Raw genomic sequence first — 18,386 nt, 5'->3', positions numbered from 1 at the left:
GTCTGAGAGGGCATTGCGTAACTTTGTGGGTAGTAAGTTCCCCGCCCCCAGAGGCCTGCAAAGAAGGCTGGGTGAATTCTTAAGAATGCAGTAAGAATGTTACCTGGATTCAGGAAACTTAAAGATTTCATTTAGCTTTGAGATTCTGGGCGTTAGCTCCAAGTAGGGCATCCCTGGGTTTTGCTTGGGAGCCGGATAATTGTGGGATTTCTGGGGAAGAAGGAGCTTCTGAAGAATTTGAGGTCATGTTGTTCTTTGCAGGCCTGTACGTATGTAGGGAAACTTGCACAGTGAGAAGGTTACTTATGAAGTTAATGTCCAGGCATCCTGAACACCAGGCTTATCCTAAACCCATGGGGCTGCAGCTGTGATGTGCGTCCTTGTGCGTCCTGCAGGAGGCAGGCTGACGAGGTGTGCTTGAGGGGGGTGCACCTGGAGGAGGTGTGCTCAATGGGGGGGGGGGGGTGCACCCAGAGGAGGTGTGCTCGGGGAGAACACACACAGGCTGGGGTAGGTCGGGGTGAGTTGATGCCGTTAGACAGGGAGAATCCTAACTCTGAGAACATGAAGCTCATCTCTTTGTAAAATGGGATCCCTGGGACAGTCGTCGGGACAATCGATCCTCTGTGGTTCCTCCCTGACCATGGGCTCTCCTGACCTTCATCCTGACTTGGCTTTTCCCCAACCCTCCTGGTGCTCGCTCTCGGGCTCCTCGGCCACCTCCCTCCGGCCATTAAACATTGGAGTTCTGCAGGCTCCTTCTGTACTCTTTGCACGTGTCTGCAGAGAAACGGGACTGACAGGCTACAGGAAGAGATACACAGTGGAGGAGATTTGTTATAGGAAGTGGCTCACACGCTTACGGAGTTGCCCTGGGAGAAGTCCCGTGACCTGCCCCCTGCAAGCAGGAGGGTCAGGCGAGCTGGTGGTGGTGGTCAGTCTGAAGGCCAGGGAACTGAGGGTGGATGGTGCGAGCACTCGTCTGAGTGTGAGAGCCCGAGAACCAGAAGCAGCAGTGTCCGAGGGCAGGAGATGATGGACGTCTCAGCTCAAGCAGAGGAAGAGCAAGTTCACCCTCCCTCGGCCTTTCTGTCCTGTGTGGGCCCCTGGGGACTGGGGGATGCCTGCGCACCCTGGGGAGGGCTGCCTGCTTTACTGAGTTCGCCTGTTCAGTGCTAATCTCTTGTGGAAACCCTCCCACAAGCACACCCAGAAATAAGCTTTTACCAACTGTTTAGGCATCACGAAGTCAACCATCACACCATGGGTGGCAGCCACACCTGTGGCCTCAGGTGCCACCAGACATCTCTTTTGAACTCTGGACATACACGACCCACTGTGCCCTGTCTTCCCAGCTGATCCTGGGGAGAGGAATTCTCCAGACGTCACTAAGATAAGGACAGACAAGATGCTCAGGGGTAGATGTCTGAGCGGGGACAGGTCATGCTCCTTGTTACCTCATCGACCCTTAAGTTTGGCTCCAAAGCAAGAAGCTACTGCACAGCTCAGTTCCTGTTAAGGGTGTTGGGTGTTTGGAGAAGTTTCTTCTGAGTGTGGACATGAGCCACAGATATACTAAAGATGTGCTCTGGCACAAAACTGAGCTTTTCGATCTGGTAGGGTCTTTCTTTGCATGAGCAGAGTCACCAGCAAAGACACATGCTCATTAGTAACGTGACTATGGGACAACATCTGTGCCTGTTGCCCCATTGTAATTCGTACTCTCCAAGTGTCTTGGTTTTTATTTATTTATTATTTATTTATTTTTTAAAAGATTTTATTTATTTTTAGAGAGGGAAGAGAGGGAGATAGAGGGAAACATCAGTGAGTGGTTGCTGGGGGTCATGGCCTGCAACCCAGGCATGTACCCTGACTGGGAATCGAACCTGCGACGCTTTAGTTCGCAGCCTGCGCTCAATCCACTGAGCTACGCCAACCAGGGCTGTCTTGGTTTTTAAATGATGGAATTTCTCAGGCCATTAGGGACCCCGAGAATCCAGAGAATCTGTGCTGGAGTATATCACCTCTGCTCTGCTCTGCGTGGCTGTCTTTGATGCTGGCTGATAAATCCAGGTCTGGTGGGGGGGGGGAGGAAGGGGGGGCGGAGAGAGAGAGAGAGAAAGAGAGAGAGAGAGTGTTTACATGTTTACATGCTCCTTCTACTCCTGGTGAGCCCACCTGAAGCCCCATAGGCTCTTGCAGGCTCTCCACACTCAGCATCTCCAAAGCAGACTCCTGAGTCCCCCATTCCCCCTCCCCGTCTATTCACCCTCTAGTCCCTTGTCTCAGGAAAGGCCACTTTGTCCACTCCGGTGCCGGTTTGGAAACCCAGGGGTCACACCCCTCTCTTCCCTCCCTTTGCCCTCTCTGCCTGCCAGCCATGTGGTTCTGCCACCACCACGCCTCCCGAGCACCTCTCTTCCTCTCCGCCAGCCCTGGCCTGGCGCACGTCACGTCAGCTCGTGCCTGGGTAGCTGGGAGGTTTTCCAACAGGCTTCTTGGCCTCCTCTTTCAACTTTTATCCTCTCTCCACATGGAAGCCAAAGAGATTGTTCTAGAATATGGATCTGTTCCTGTTACCTCTTTCACTTATTGCCCCACCTTGCTCTGCCTAGAATCTTTCTGAGGATCCCTGTGGCCCCGAGAAAGAAATCCAAGCTCCGCTGTGGCCTCCAAGACCCCACGTGGCTCGTCCTGCCTGTACCTCCAGCCAGGCCACGTCCCATTCCCCCCGTGCTCATGTCACTCTGACTTCTGTCAGTTTCCAGAATGTTCCGTGCCCTTTGCTGCCTCAGAAACTCACATGAGATCAGCACTTTTCATGGAGCCTTTTCCCCACCCCGTTCTCCTGGTTCTCCTGTACTTCCCCGCACGCCTCAGCGTAAACGTCACTTCCACACGGCAGTTCTCCCCAGATGCCCGGCTGTGGGCCTGCCCTCTGCACTTGTCTCCCATCGTGCCCCGCGCTGTTCCTCGGCAGCATGCACCGCCGCCGGTGCTCTTTGCTCAGCGTGTGTCTTCCCCCGGACGAGCAGTCCCGTGTGACTGGGCCCCTGAGGGTCTCGTTCCCAGCTTCATCTGCCTCCTTATTGCAGTGCGTCGTACTCAGCATGTGTATGTGCTACGTAACATTTTTGTTGGGTGGATGCATCTAGGTGGGTAAGCTGTCTTTATCACATTTTTTTTACATGAAGGAATGAATGACAAACAACACTCAATGCCTTTAGCTCTCTATTAACTGACCACGCATTTCGGCCTTGTACACTGTCCTTCAGTTTTACGGATCGGAAAACCGAGGTTCCGGGATGCTGGGTGACGTTGCTGCTTTCTGCACCGGGCCCCTCTCTCCCCCCGGTGGGACAGCCATGGCTTCTGGTCTTAATTTCCTCATCCCCTCATTACGGCGGAGCATCATTTCATAAAAATTGGATTGTGCGAATGCAGTCTTCTGAGCTTTTCCAAATAGAGGCATTTGATAATGATCACTGAAGTTATTGTCACGACGCGCCCGTGGGTTTCGGCGGCTCTGCGTGCCTCTTGGGCAGGGAGGCATGACAGTGAATTTGGATGAGGCGGAATTGTTTGTTCTTCTGGGCAAAGGCTGAAGTCTTACTCCTCCTTCCACAAAGCTAGGAGTCTCCCTCCGTGTGGAAGCCGAGTTGGAGTCTATTTGTTCACGTGCTCCATTACCTTCTACTGACCCTCTTGTGTGTGCCGGGCTCTGTGTTAAGCTCTGGGTACACCAGACCGTGTCATTTTGGCGTTTATCCCTCTGGTGGCTTCCCTGGGCACCTGGGATGAAAAATCCAAACTCCATGCCGTGGCCTGCACGGTCCTGTGAGACCCAGTGTCTTCTCTGAGCCCCTTTTCTTCTCTCTCAAAGTGCTGCAGACACGCTGGTTATTTTTCAGTTCCTCGGGCATGTCAGGCTCTTTCCCGGCTGGGGCCCTTTGCACGTGCTGTGCCTTCCCGTTGGGATTCTTCTCCACTCTTGACTTGGCGGATTTCTTGAGGTCTCAGCTTCAATGAATGACTCCTTCTCAAGGAGATCGTGCCTCATTGGTCTATTTAAAGAAAGGCTTCCTCATTGTCTCACTCACAGCCCCTTGTTCTTGGCTTTCCAAGTCCTCGTTTCATAGACACGTTTACAGGCGAGCTTATTCCAGTTCTCTGCCCTAGCACAGCGACTTGGGAACTTGAATCCCTCCGCCTCGGTTTCCTCACCTTTACCACGGGAACCAGCGTGAGAGTTAAATGGGACGTTGCCTGTGTGGGCGTCCAGTGTCCGCACATAACAGGGTCTAATCAGTGCTGGGCCCCCTTCATTCCCTTCTGGCTCGTGAAGCCTAAGTCTGACTTAGAACCTTGCCCCCTCCTGCAAGCTCACCTGCCACCAGGTGCTGCTTTGCCCAGGTGAACCTTCCAGCAGGGGGTCTGCCAAGGATCCCTGAGGGGCACAGAGAGACGTCTCATCCCCAGGATGTGTGCCACCCCAAGGGCTTGCGCACCCCCTCTACCTCGGCTCTGCTGGTTCAGTGTTCCGCACATACCATGGTCGTGTTCTGCGGGGAAAGTCCCGGGCTAGCACTCCAGGCCTTGGACCTAATCCTCCCCGACGCCTCGTCTTTGTTGGGGCTGTCACAGAGGGGTGGGGACTCTTGCACCCTGGACCTCCTCTCCAGGCCCCCCTCTTTTCCATGGAGCTGCCTGCAGCTACCACGGGTTCCCAGCTCTGCCCTCCTGGCCTTGGCAGGGTTTCCGCAGCTTCATCCTGAGGAACAGCCCGGGGCCCCACGGGAGGGTCTCTGGGGGGGCCAGACGGAGGTGCAAGTGCTGTAAGGGCCGAAGTTAGAGGCGATACAGCTTGGAGGTTTCCTTCTATTTCCTTCTAATGCTTGTAGGGCGTTATTTTAAGTGTTGGAATGAATTTGGATTGAATCTCAGGTTGAAAACCAGGTGCACAAGAAATACTGCATTTACATCAACTTGAACCTGACCCTGAACCTCCATGGAGTTAGAGCTTTTCATTCACTATGCTCCCCCTTTCTCAAAGGGGCTACCAACGTTCTGGGCACTTACGCAGGCCACTGTGGTTTCCTCCGAGAAGCTTGCCGTCGCACTTCCTGTGGTTCCTTTGGGACTCGAAATTCTGCTGCCTCTTCCCCAGGCTTGGAGCCCTTGTCCCAGGCCCAGCCAGCCCAGGTGCATCACGCAGCAGCCCTGCTGGTGCCTGTCCCCTCCTCAAGTACTGCTGCCAGCGGCGTGGGGCCATCAGATCCATCTCTCCCCCTTCCCAGGGTGGGGGGGTCTTCTCCACTCTCGCTCTCAGCCTTGAAAAACACACCTGCCTTGGCCCAGCCTCTCTGGGCCCCGTAGCATTCTCTCTTCTGTGAGTTTAAACTTAGAAAACACCAGGCAGCTTCTTGTCTCCAGCAAAAATTTCTGGAGCAGAGAAATAGCATCGTAGCCGGTTACCTGATTGGGAGCGGCAGGCGTTGGGAAGAGTCCAGGGAGCAGAGACACACGGGGAGTGTTTCAGCCCACCAGCCTGCCGTGGGAGGCAGACACAGTCTCAGGAGAGTCCTGGGCTTTTCCTTCCCGCCACGGCGCCCTGGCGGTGTGTTCCTGCTTCGCTCTAACTGCTGATATTTATAGTGCGGGGTCTGTTATGGGTGGCATTGTGTTCCCCAAGGAGATAAGTTGAAGTCTTAACCCAGGCACCTATGAGTGTGAAATTATTTGAAAGTAAATACTTATAGATGTAAACAGGTTGTGGTGAGGTCACACTGGTCGTACTGGGCCCTCTCTCAGCGTGACTGGTGGAGGAGGAGAGGCACAGACACGCAGGTAGGTCACGTGCACACACAGGCAGACATTGGAGCGATGCATCTCTAAGCGAAGAACGCGCAGGGTTGCCAACAGACATCAGAAGCCAGAAGGTGGAAGGAAGGATTCTTGCCAGAGCCTTTGGAAGGAACGTGTCCCTGCCAACCCCCAGATTTTAGACTCCTAGACTCTAGAACTGTGAAAGATCATGTTTCTGGTGCCTCAAGCCACCCAGCTGGTGGGAGTCTGTTACGGCAGCGCTCGGGAACTATTGCTGGCTGCATCACGCGTCAGCACCACGGCCGCACCACCTTCTCTCCGGTAGAACTCACAGCAGAGCGCTGTGAGTATCGGAGCCTTTGCTTGCTTTTAGGAGAACTGGCGTTTCCTTTAACCCAGAATTGGGTCTGGCATCTTCCTTCACGTTTCGTCTAATGGGCCACCGTCCTGGGAGCTCAGAGATGCCGTCTCCTCTTTTGAGATCTGGAGGAAGAATGTTACCCACGTGCCCAACATGGAATCCTGGAAATTCGCCCATGAGCTGGCGTTGGGAAAATGCTCTGTGAATTCTCAGCACGAGTCGGGACCCGGTGATGGTCCCGAGCGCACTGCGTTATAGCTCTTTGCACAATGGATGGAGACCTTCTGGCGGGTAGCAGGAATTGTGTTCGAAACAGTAACCAGCCAGAGAGGTCCATGCACTGACCAGTCAAGGTGGACATCAGGTATAAAAAGCAGAACAGGCTTTCCAGTGCTTGCTGGATGAATACCAGCCTCTTCATAGTCTGCACGGAACTAGCTTCTGTCTCTCTTGTGGGCCGAGGCACCAGTTTATTCGTGTGCGTAGTAGCTCCTGGTGCCCGGGACTTAGAAGGTAGCAGTGAATGTGTGTTAAATGAATCGCCCTTGTTAATAGTTGTGCTTTCTCATGATCTGTCCCCAGCCTCAGCCCCCTCTTCTGCCCTGGCCCCTTCCCCTTCCACATAATCAGTGAGACAGGCCCTTGTGCATTTGTTTTGGGACTCCAGCCTTCAACCCTGCTGCCTGGTTTTGGGAACCTCCTGTTGTGTCTGACATTTACTGGTGGAGTGTGGAGCCCAGTGGAAGGCGAAGGGGCCAGAGATTTGCCACACATGACAGTCTGGGTGTGACTGCACATGTGACCTGGAGGAAGCCAACTGGACCCTCCTGCCCGGGATTTCTGGTCTAGAAAGGATGAGCCAGCAGCCAGCGGCCAGTGCAGTGGGGTGCGTGGTAGAGGGGCAGTGTCTGGGCCGTGGGACGTTGTGCTCCCAGAGGTTGCTGTCTGCTTCTTGGTTCCCACACATGCCTTACTTCCTGCTTTGTTTTGCAGCCTGATCCTCCCTGAGCCTCCCAATCTTCATCCGGAACATTCCTATTTTTGACAAAGACAATCATGGTTGATTTCTCTTGTTTTTACCCACAAACCCTGCAGGTCACACTGTCATGCTTTGCACTTGCCAACCCCTCTGGCTAGAAGGCACCTCCTGTCCCCTTTCTCTCATGTCAACACCCTGCCCGGACCCACCTCCTCCCCAGCCCTTCCCGTGGCACTTGCCTTTCCTCCATGCTTCTGTGGCCGAGTTTCTTACAACATGTTTTCTTTGATTCCCCGCTGGGGCTGGGGGCTATGCCAGGGCCTGGGCCCCTCACTGCTGAATTCCCTGTGCCCTATGTAGGCCTTAGAACAGGGCAGGTGGTTCATATAGGGACTAAAGGATCATTAGGGTTATTCCCCTTAGGAAGGTCAAGAAGAAAATGAGGTCAACAAATTGCGGAGAGAACCCTGGAGAGGCTGCTGATTTCTTTGGCATTTTCGCTCTACCTGGGGCATCCTCGGCTTCCATCTGTCCAGCACCCCCTCTGAGCTCGATGGCGCTGCGGTCTGGCAGGGCTGTGTGGTCCCAGGGCCTGGCTGGTCAGGGCTCCTCTGCTCCGAGGTTGATCCTTGGAGCAAATAAAGGGACACTGGGGATTGCCCCGCCTTTTCTCTGTGGCCTGGCACACTCTCACAAGTACAGATTTGCTGCTGACCTGTGTGAGAGTGCCCCATTAGAAAAACGTGTTGTATCCAAAATCCGACCTTCTGTTTCTGCAATGCAATGCTTACGCTAAACTGTTCTGGACATATGGGCCTTTAAGCACCCTTAATCAGGACTGATATTATTATTGATTGGCTTAAAGCTGTAAGCTCTGAGGTTTGCATCGAACCACTGTTGAGTCAATACATTTTTTTCTTTCCCCTTTTAATGATAAAATATTATATATTTATTCTGGAGGAAATGCTGAGTTAGTATCTATAGGTTAACTTTCTCCTGCCCCATCTCAGTTTCCTCAATATTACCATTAACAGACTGATGAATATCGAGAGAGAGGGGACACGGGAGACAGAGAAGGGGAAGGGGAAAGAGTGCTGGAGGGGGCAGGTGGGGAGGGGGAATGGGGGAGGGGGGAGAGAGGGAAACAAAGAAAGAATATAGGTCTGTGATAATAGTAGCAATAATCGTAAGGAAGCGATATTTATGTGGTGCTTATTATGTAGCAGGTACTCTCCTAAGCCCTTTAAACACATTAACTTATTTAGTCCTTACAACAGTACTCTGATGTATCATTCCCTGCGTTTTACAAATTGGGGAAATGGAGGCACGGAAAGTTTGACTGGCTCGCCCAAGGTCCGAGCTGGCCTGTGGGGGCCCAGGATTGGCCCGCCGGCAGCCCAGGTCCAGAGTCCATGCTCACGACCACTGCTCTCTAGCGCCTCCCTAGAATTCAGGTGAGGACTGGGCTCGCAGCGCCCAGACTCGAGTCGCTGGTCTCTCTCCACGCCCCGTGTGTGAATCCCGTGTCCCCCTCCCTGGTCGCACGCTGCTCCACTGGATGGTGCACCACACCAGACAGACAACAGTGGGAGAAGAAACGGTGAAAATCAAACCGTACCCCATTAGCCCAAGTAAAAAGCAGGATGTCTTTTCTCCAAATGGCTCTCGGAAATCTTGCAAAACATCTCATATAGTAGGAGGGTCTCTTGTATACTTTGGATACAGAGTTGACTGAGGAAACTGCATTAGCCTGCAACGACCCCGGTCAATGCCATTTTGGGATGTTAAGGGCGGTAACAGAATTGATGGGAAGTAAAAGGCCAGGAATCGAAGGCGAGTTGAGTATTAGTCGGGAGGATGTGTTCAAACCGCAATGAGCGGTTAAGGCGGCTTGGACAGCAGCAGAGGCTCTGTGCTTAGAGCGGAGCATGTGTGTGTCAGACGTGTGGAGAAACATGTTCATTCTAATGCTCACACGGATGTGTGCCTGGGGGGTCAGTCTTCTGTGGCATCAACCCAGAGCCAAAACCTGTTATGTCCAAGGAGTGTAATTGGAAGTAAAGGTGGTTTAAGTCCGTGGCAGTCCCAGATGTCAGTGGGGCAGATGACGACTTTGAATACAAGTCTCTATCGCAATACAGCAATGGACAGCAAACCGCTGTTTTTTTGACCTAACATGCGTGCATTACTCAACAGACAGTGTTCTAGGGGCCTTACGTGTTTTTAACTCATTTAATACCTCAACAGCTCTGGGTACTGTTATGACCCCTGGTTTACAGATGCGGAAACTGAGGCCCAGAATGTTAGGTGGGAAGTGGAGGGGCTGAGTCTTTAGACTTTGTAATGTGGAAAGCAATCGTGGGAAGGTGATTTTCTCAAATTAAAAGATCACTTTCCTGCCTTTGAAGTGAAACTTCAATAACCTCTGTCTTTGATTCTCCGTGTGGTTGAGTTTAGGAAAGGCTACATGTGCCAAGTTCAGGGACACTTCGGCCAGAGGGGTGTACATGGAGGACCTTCAGCAGAGCTACGTAATTTCTCCGTGGCGCAGGGTTTTCTGTAACCTATAAAATGAAGGTATACGATTGGAGAATGTGGAGATCGAATGAGGTAACGTATGAGAACATAGGACAAAATGCTTGCCATGGGGGCGTGTGGGCGCATGGTGGGTCCTCTCCGCCCCCGTGTCTCCTTACTGTCCTGTCTCAGCGGGGACTCACCCTGGGGATGCTGGGTTGACCTGTCCCTGCTGAGGAAAAACCCAAGGAATTGTTGGGCCTGAACTAATTCTCAGTCTCTCTCTCTCTCGTGTGTGTGTGGGTGGGTGTGTGTGTCGAGGTGACAAGATGGTATACAGTGACACTGGTCATCCCCCCGCCAACTGGCCTTCTTTGAAGCCCACTGTGGCCCTTGGAAGTCCCTTGTCCCCACATGCTTGGGGAAGCTCAGCCACAGGGACCTAAGTGGTCAGTCCTGACCACTTTAGCCCTGGCCTCGGGCAAGAGAGCCCACACGAAGGGCCCCACTTACCGGTGTCAGGATTTGGGAAGGGGCCCTGACTCTTCAGGGAGGGGACAGGAGCAGGGGTGGTAGGAGGCGTCTGCTTCAGACTGGAGCAGCACCTTGGCCCTGTGGCTGGAGGGACTTCCTGAATCCGTTTCTGCTCTGACTCTTCAGATTGTGCAGGGACCCTGAGCCCCCTCTCCGCTGTGGCGGGAGCCGGAGAGGTGGGCCCGGTCCCCAGGGAGGCCACACTGCGGCGAAGCACCTGTGACTCAGATCTGAGGTTTACATGGGTCTCACGCACCGCACTCAGATGCTCAAGGGCAAAACCCGCTCTTTGTGCCACTCTGTCTGCAGCCAACATGTTACAATTAGCGGGTGGGAGGGGGGCGAGGGTGTTGGCACCACCACTGACACGTGCACTTCTTTCAGCTTCCTTAGGACATGAGTTTAACACATCTGCGAACACGCGTGTAGGGCCAGGCCCTGTCCACCAGTCTTAAAGTCGCTCCTTAACTCAGGAGCGTTTGGGACCTGCCGTCTGACATCCTTGGGGGCGTGGCTTCTGTTTTCAAAGGGAAGTAAACATGGTGGAGAGTGACCCCCCAACACAGGGCTAGACCGTGCCTCCCCGCTCTCATTTCCGGGTGATCACAAACAGAACTGACTGTGCTTGGGTGTACCCCTCAGCAAGGGTGCGAACCCTGGAAGTCAGCATGGGTGTGTGGTGTCGACTCAGGGAAGTAGGTCGCCTCTGGAGTCCCGGCTGCTGCAAGCCCTTTGGATTTCCAGACTCTTAAGACCATGCCCGCTGCTCTTCTGACAACACCGTGGCAGGGTCTCAGGTGGCACCGGGGCCTGAGCACTGCCGCGGGGCACTGTGGGCGGAGCGCCAGGTTTCCTGTCACATGTACCCGTGTGTGAGCCCTGGCTCTGAGGTTCACCACTCTGTCACCTTGTATGATTGATAGCCTCTTTGAACCTCAGTCTCTCCTTCTGGGAAGTGGGAATGTCACAGATGGGCACAGGTAACCAGGTTCTTGGTGACTGTGGACAAAGAATTGAAGCAAACACACAGAGAGTTTATAGCAGAAAGAGAGAGCGAGCAAATTTATGACGCGATAGCACACTCCACAGGACATGGGAGCGGGCCAACTCCGAGCAGAGACTGACCTCAGGGGCTGGAGGGATTCTATTCTTATAGGGCGGATATTTCCTGGCTAGTATTGGCCGGCTTTCATTGCACACGTACAAGTAGTTATATTACTTTAAAGCTACTGCACATGTGGTCTCCCATGAATTTCCTTGATTGGCCACCAGAGAAGGGGGTCCCACAGTGTTAATTTATTCTAATGCTGTTATGATGAAGCAGGGGTCCTGCAGCATCTTCTGCGCAGGTGCATTCAGGAGTCACCGTGATTCAGCGCTTTTCCAGAGAGTGGGAACAACTGGTCTTAGAACAGGGTCTCCGTCCTGTATCGACGTCCTTTATCTTCCTCCGTCCTGACTCTCCCCTGCCTCAGGAATGGGGGTGCGCGTCTGCCTCACCCTATTGCTGTGAGAAGCAGTTTAGGGGGTGGGGTTGAACATGCCGGGGGCTCGGGGAGTGCCTCCGCATGGGGTAGTTGTTGCCCCTGGTTTTGTGATCTTGACGAATAGCCGGGCCGAGGTTTCCGGTGCAAAGAAATGAGCTGCTTTCAGTGAAAAAGGCCGCCCCCCTCTACCTCCCCACCCAGCCCCTCTGAGGGCAGATTAGAAATGTTGTGGCTGTAAACCCAGCCGACACAGGCTGTAATGTACTAAATTATTACTTGTTCTGCAGCCTTGACGAGAAAAATAAACGCAATTACACTCGTGAATGTTGAAAAATGAAGCAAAGTGATGCAGATCGGCACCTTCGAGGTGCTTTTCCAAATGTAAAGCTGTGTACAATGAATGCTAATGGTTTGCCTTCCTCCTGCTCCCCGGTGTGTGGCCCGTGTGATCTTTCCGAATTAACAGAGCAGCTGGGCCAAGTGCCCCGGGCACGGGAGAGGCGGCTTTGAATGGTCCCCACATTCAAAGTAGGAGACCCAGCAGGCAGGCCCCAATTCCCTCTCTTGGCTGGGGACCCAGGAGAGACCCAGTTTCCTAAAGCAGGTCCCTGGGTGATCTCAGTGATGCCGCTGTGCGGTGGACCCTGGCATCTGCTCTGCAGGTAGGTCTTCTGTTGTCCTGTCCAGCCAGCATTCGCTCTGCACTTCCTGAGCACCGTGCATGGTGCTGGTGGTGGTAACAATGAATCTTGTCTGCCTTGCCCCTCCCAGCCAATCTCCCCCGTCACTAAGGCCCCATGGGCATGATGCCGTCCCGTGCTGGTCCACACCGTGGCCACCAGCCTCCTAGGGCTGTTCAGCACTTGAAGTATGGCCAGTCCACATGGAGATGTGCTTTAAATATGAAATACACGGCACACCTCAAAATCTTAGTGTGTGTGTGTATGCACGCACATACACACACACATATATAATCTTATTATATGTGTTATATGCAAGGTCCAGCAGAACCAACACTTGTTTGAGTGTGGTTGGTAGGGTAATAATATGGGTGTAATAATTTATAGTTTTAATTTGAACATTTCACCTACAATGTTACATGGCGAGCTTGAGTGTGATATTGTTATGTCACAGAATTACATGCTTAGGATTTTGTAATAAAAAAGGGGTGTTACTTGTGCCAGACCCTGTATATACATATATAATCTTATTATATCTGTTACACATATAAAATCTGATTAATGTTTACATTATTAAAATGTTGAAAAGATAGCCCTGGCTGGTGTAGCTCAGTGGATTGAGCATGGGCTGCAAACCAAAGTGTCGCAGGTTCGATTCCCAACCAGGGTACATGCCTGGGTTGCAGGCCATAACCCCCGGCAACCGCACATTGATGTTTCTCTCTCTCTATCTCCCTCCCTTCCCTCTCTAAAAATAAATAAATAAAATCTTTAAAAAATAAAAAAAATGTCGAAGAGATAAATTGGGTTAACACATTCAAATACATTTCACTTATTGCTTTTTACCTCTGAAGACATGGCTGCTAGAAAGCACAAAACCACAAATCCATGCCTCGCACTGTGTTTCCGGTGGGCGTCACCGATCGAGCCCCTGCTCCCAGTTTCTCACGTCCTCCACCCACCACCACCCCCTTGCTGCTGGCCCTTCTGTCCGTTTTCAACCATACCAGGCTCTGCTGTGCCTCAGGGCCTTTGCACGAGCCATTCTCCTTCCCCAGAAGGCTCTTCCCCAGCTCTTTGTAGTGTAAATGTCATCTTCTGTGAGAAATATTCTCTGACCTCTCTATCTAAATACACCCGTCCCGTCCTTCTTCGTCAAAACACTCCTTTCTAGTCACAACTGCAATGTTTAGGTTTTTTATTTAATTGTTTCTGTGTCTGTTTCTTCTAAGAGAACAGTAGGCACAGAGCGTGTCTGTTTTTTTATTTTCCTGCTCTAATCTCATTGCCTGTCACAGCAACTAGCACAACGTAGGTGCTCCATTTTTTTTAAATGAGTGAACGAGTATTTAAATGTCACAGAGGAGACAACTATTGTGATCATTTTGAGATGCTGGAAAGATATCTGGGAAAACTTACGGGAGTCCTGGGTGAGAAGCGCGTGGCAGTCAGAGGGCTTGAAGGGAGCATTAGATGACGTGCAGGTGGGATCCCGAGGAAGGGAATCCGCAGTGGACACCGAAGCACCCAGGTGCTGGCCACAGTGGGGAGCTGTCCCCGCTCCTGGGACTGGAGGGTGATGGTGGTGGGGCAGGGTGTGGCGGGGCCGCCTGCCACGCTCCTGAGGGTTGCAGCCACTGCCAGACCGCATCCCTCCCAGCCGCTGGAGTTCTGCCAGCGCCGCCATTGGTCAGTGTCAGCCAGAGCAGGGGCGGAGGGAGGCCGGGGGACACCGACCGCAGAGGGCAGACCCTCAGAGAACAGGGCGGGGTGGGGGTGGGTCTGGACTGGCACAGAGAATACCTGTTGTCCTGGAAAAGGCCCGGGAAGCTATTTTCTCCATGTGCTAGAGCACTTCCACTCCAAACCACCATCCAATGTCCTAAAAATGTGAGGATGCTTATGATCACTAAAATTATTTGACATTCACTCAGGGATTTGTAGTAACAGAATTAGGTGGATAATTGTGGGAATGGAAGCGAGACAGTTATTATTTGCAGAGAATGTTATCTGCCAAAACTCCAAGAGAAGTGAGTGAAAAACTATTAGAAGCCATTATTAGAGTCCTCGAGGTGATTAGTTAAGGAATGGATATACAAAGTCAACAACTTCTAAATCCTAGCAATAACCAGTTAGAAATATAATCTAAAAGGATTCATTTTATAAAAGCAACAAAAATATAAAAGGCTGAAGAATCGGTGCAAGAGGCAGTATGGAGGACCTTTAGAAGGAGCTATAAAGCACAACTGAGGGAAAAAAAATAACTGGATGTATCTTTTTCCTGGATGGGAAGACTTGATATTTTTAAGGCTTGCCAATTTAAAATGCATAATGTGAAGTACAATAGACATTTGTCATCAGTCTTCCAAAATGCTTTTAAAGTTTATCTGGAAAAAGAGCTGGTCATCGACTAGGAAGCAGATACCAAAAGGGAGTAATGGGGGAAAACTTCTACTTACAAATGTTAGAAATATGTTCTGCAATTCAAAGAGCCCAAAGAACACATACCAACCCAAGGAGAGACAGAGAGCTCAAAAGAACAAAAGCTACCCCTAAAAGTGGTGTGTGTGTGTGTGTGTGTGTGTGTGTGTATGTGTATGTATGCGCTAAACATTTCTAATCAGTGGGATAAGTCAAGATGAACTTTGAGGATGACCCACCCAGGAGGGTGTGGGCCAGTAAAGTCCTTCACACATGTATCAAAATGCACTTTAGACAAATGTAGGGCATGCCAGTTGAACGGGATACTCTGAAAACACTTACCATATGTAAATAGGTAATGCATGCATAAACATTTGAATCATCCTTGGGAGGAGGACTGTTCTCTGACGTTACTGTTAAGGGAGGAAGCAATGGAGAAACAAACCTTGTGTATTTGCCTCTACTGTAAACAAGATGGACACATCCACAGTGAGCTAAGCTCTGGCACTTACCACCCAACACAAATGATTGACGCCGTCAATATGAGAAGAGCTCTTACTGATCAGCAGGAGAAAGGACCCGCTGGACGTATGTTGAGTGCTGGTGAGACTGGGAGAAGCGGGAGGTCGCACACTGCTGGCCGGTGTGTAGGCCGGGACAGCATCTAGGGAGGACAACGACTTAATGCCTGTCAGAGTCACTGAGTGTGCATGCATACCTTTCTTCAGAAATGTTATATTTTTGGAACTATTTCAGTTAGGAAATAATCAGAGATAAATGCCATGTGGAAAATTTGGGAGGTATGGCCCATGACATGACGCCTGACCTGCCTAAGTGTCCATTTGTCCATCCACAGTGCAAGATGGTAAACCTGCCTGGCAGGGTGGCTGGGAGGGTCATTTGGGGCGAGCGGCCCAGGAAAGCGTCGGAGCTCTGACCTGCTAGGAAAATGGGGTGCATTCTTGATTCATGTGGCTCTGTCACGCTTTGTTGCCTCCCCCTGTACGCCCAGCCCCTTGGACACTATCTACCAAGGCACCTTCTTCTGCCATCTCAGGTCAAGAAGGGACAAAGGAGACAGAGCTTTGAACCTTTGCTCCAGTTGAGCAGGGCCACTGGGAGGACGGATGCTCAGTGAACAAGCATTTAGTTAGCAGCAGCCACATGCAGGACAGGATGTGCCAGACCTGGGGGCAACTAAGACTCTCTCCTTGACCAGATGTCAGTTTGATCCCTCAGATCCCCCTTCTCAACCAGGCCTCGACCTTGCCCCTTCATCCTAAAGCTCCCATTCTCCCATCCTGTCTTTGGCCTGCCTAGCCCAGTTTTAGCAGGAATCCTGCTAAGTCAGAATGGCGCGAGTCCCCTTACCCTTGACATCTGATCACCCTGCTTGCCTCCAGCAAGAATCTTACTAAGGCAATTGTGCAAGGTTCCCCCCATCCCCTTAGTAATTTTCCACCCACTGACCCCCTTGCCCTGCTCCTTGGTGGTGAACCCCCCAGCTGTCTTTGCTTGTATTCACAACTGAGCCTGATTGCAACACCTCTTCCCATTGCAACACCTGTGTTGCCATAGTCTGGAGTAAATTCTTCCTTGCCATCGAAACAAGCATCAGAGTAATTTTTCTTTAACGGTGGTTACCATGGCAAGTAAATCTCAGCGTGCCCAAAGGGAGCTTTGGGTTTCATGGGTAGTCAGATAGGCAGATGCATGATCAGCTGTATAAAAGAGGAGCTCATTCATTCGTAAATTCAACAAACATGTATCAGGGATCTGTAATTTATCAGGCATTAGGGGTGCAGCTGTGAGCCAGAGACTCCAGCTCCTGCCTTTGTGAATCCCACAGTCTGAGGTGATAGACGATAAAAGCAAACATAAACAGGAAAAGCATAGAAGGGCAGGTTCTTCATCCCTGGGGATTGAGGGAAGGTGGGCGAGGGGGGAGGTCCCAGGTGAATAAGAAAGCTTCCGGCAAAAGATGGCATCTGAGCTGGGTCTCCTGTGAGTTTAACTGTTGTCTGTCAGCTGCAGGTGTCCACAGGTTCAGAGCCTTGTAAGCACGTTTGTGAATAAGGACGGTGTTGGGTGAATCAGGAGCCAGCCCATGATGTGACGTGCAGACTGTGGAAAGGAAGGTAGCTGAGGTTTCCAGAGGCAGCCCAGCTGTGAGGGGACATGGACAGGGAGATTATCCTAATAGGATTTCACAAAGACCACTTAACAGTCGCTGAGCTCCAGGGAAAAGTAGTTATGAGCTGAGGGTGGAGAAATAGCCAAGAATCTCGCAACTCTGCAAAAGCTCGGAAAGAAAAGCTGACAGCCAACAGACTGAATGAGATGATGCTTGCAAAAAGGTTAAAAGAATAGACAGGAGGAAAAAAAGGACACTCAGAGATATGGACAGAAATGGAAGCACATCAGTATAACTTGGGAACACGCATTAAGATCATTTCAGCTCTAAGCAGGAGCAGAGCCGGGACTTATTTGTTATAGCGTTTCACGCTGTCAGGGAGCTCCCAGGGTGAGGTGTGGGCAGGGGCAGGTCCGATCGGCTGGAAAGAAAGCAAGCTTGGACATGAAACACCAGCCACAGAAATGGGCTAGCTAGTCTTAACCCCTGTTAAGAGATGTGGAAACTGAGACCCAGAGACATGATGTGACTTGTTTGAAGTCGCACAACATAGAAAAGTGCCGGAGCTAAGAGGTTGGAACCTTGCCCATTGCTGGGGGGAATGCAAAGGGGTACCGCTGCCGTGGGAAGCAGTTTGGTGGTGCCTCAAACATTTGAGCATTCCGTTACTACATGGCCCAGCAATTACACTCCCAGGCATAGCCCCAAAAGAACTGAAAACGGGTACCCAGATTTGATCACGGTGGGTTTTCAGGCTGCTAGTCCAATGCTCCTTTTAGTGCCATCTTCCCCCCTACTCCTGCTGCTGCTTCTCTTTCCCATTCTCCTCCTCCTCCCCTCCTGGTCCCCCCTTCCTCTTCCCCACTTATTGTAATAAATATATAACCTTACTAAATACATGACCTTGGTTTCCCTGTCTGGTCATCGACTGGGACTAGATGAAGGTCCTTTCGGCCCTGGTGGTGTGCACCTTGCCGCACACTTGGCCAGCACATGTTCGGCAAGTGTGGGTCAGGTGTGGGTGGGGGGCAGTCCCCTGCCGTCTCACGTTTTAATTGCTTATTTCGGGACTTCATAGTCCCTTCATTTTTCCAGGATTACAAAGCAGTTGTCTGTTGATGTTCCCTGGAGCACCTCTTCTTCCAGGATGAGTTTTTTGTTTTTTTTTTTTTAAACTGTCTTTGCATGTCAGACCTAACTGAGGTCCAACACAATGCTCATGTAAGATTTAAGTCTTAGGCTGGTTTCAATTATTTTTCCTACTAGGATGTATATATATGGTCAATGATGCGATGTGTTATTTGATCCAGATAGTGAATGCTGGATTTTCTTTTGCTGCTCTTCCTGTTGACGTGGGCACAGTTTGACTCCTCCTCCAATGGGGGAGGAGACTGCTGGAGTCTTCCCAAAAGCCACTGGGAGCCTTGTCTCTAGGCTCCGTCTCTCA

General features: G+C 51.4%; 1 protein-coding gene across 11 annotated transcripts in view; it reads left to right on the top strand.

Annotated features, from left to right (window-relative positions):
- PTPRT (protein tyrosine phosphatase receptor type T) overlaps positions 1-18,386 on the top strand; it is a 944,823-nt gene that overhangs the window by 268,869 nt on the left and 657,568 nt on the right. The window lies entirely within an intron of this gene.

The sequence above is a fragment of the Phyllostomus discolor genome, chromosome 9, assembly GCF_004126475.2.
Source record: "Phyllostomus discolor isolate MPI-MPIP mPhyDis1 chromosome 9, mPhyDis1.pri.v3, whole genome shotgun sequence".
NCBI lineage: Eukaryota > Metazoa > Chordata > Mammalia > Chiroptera > Phyllostomidae > Phyllostomus > Phyllostomus discolor.
The sequence above is the reverse complement of the archived record's forward strand: the minus strand, read 5'-3'. Positions and strand labels throughout refer to the sequence as shown.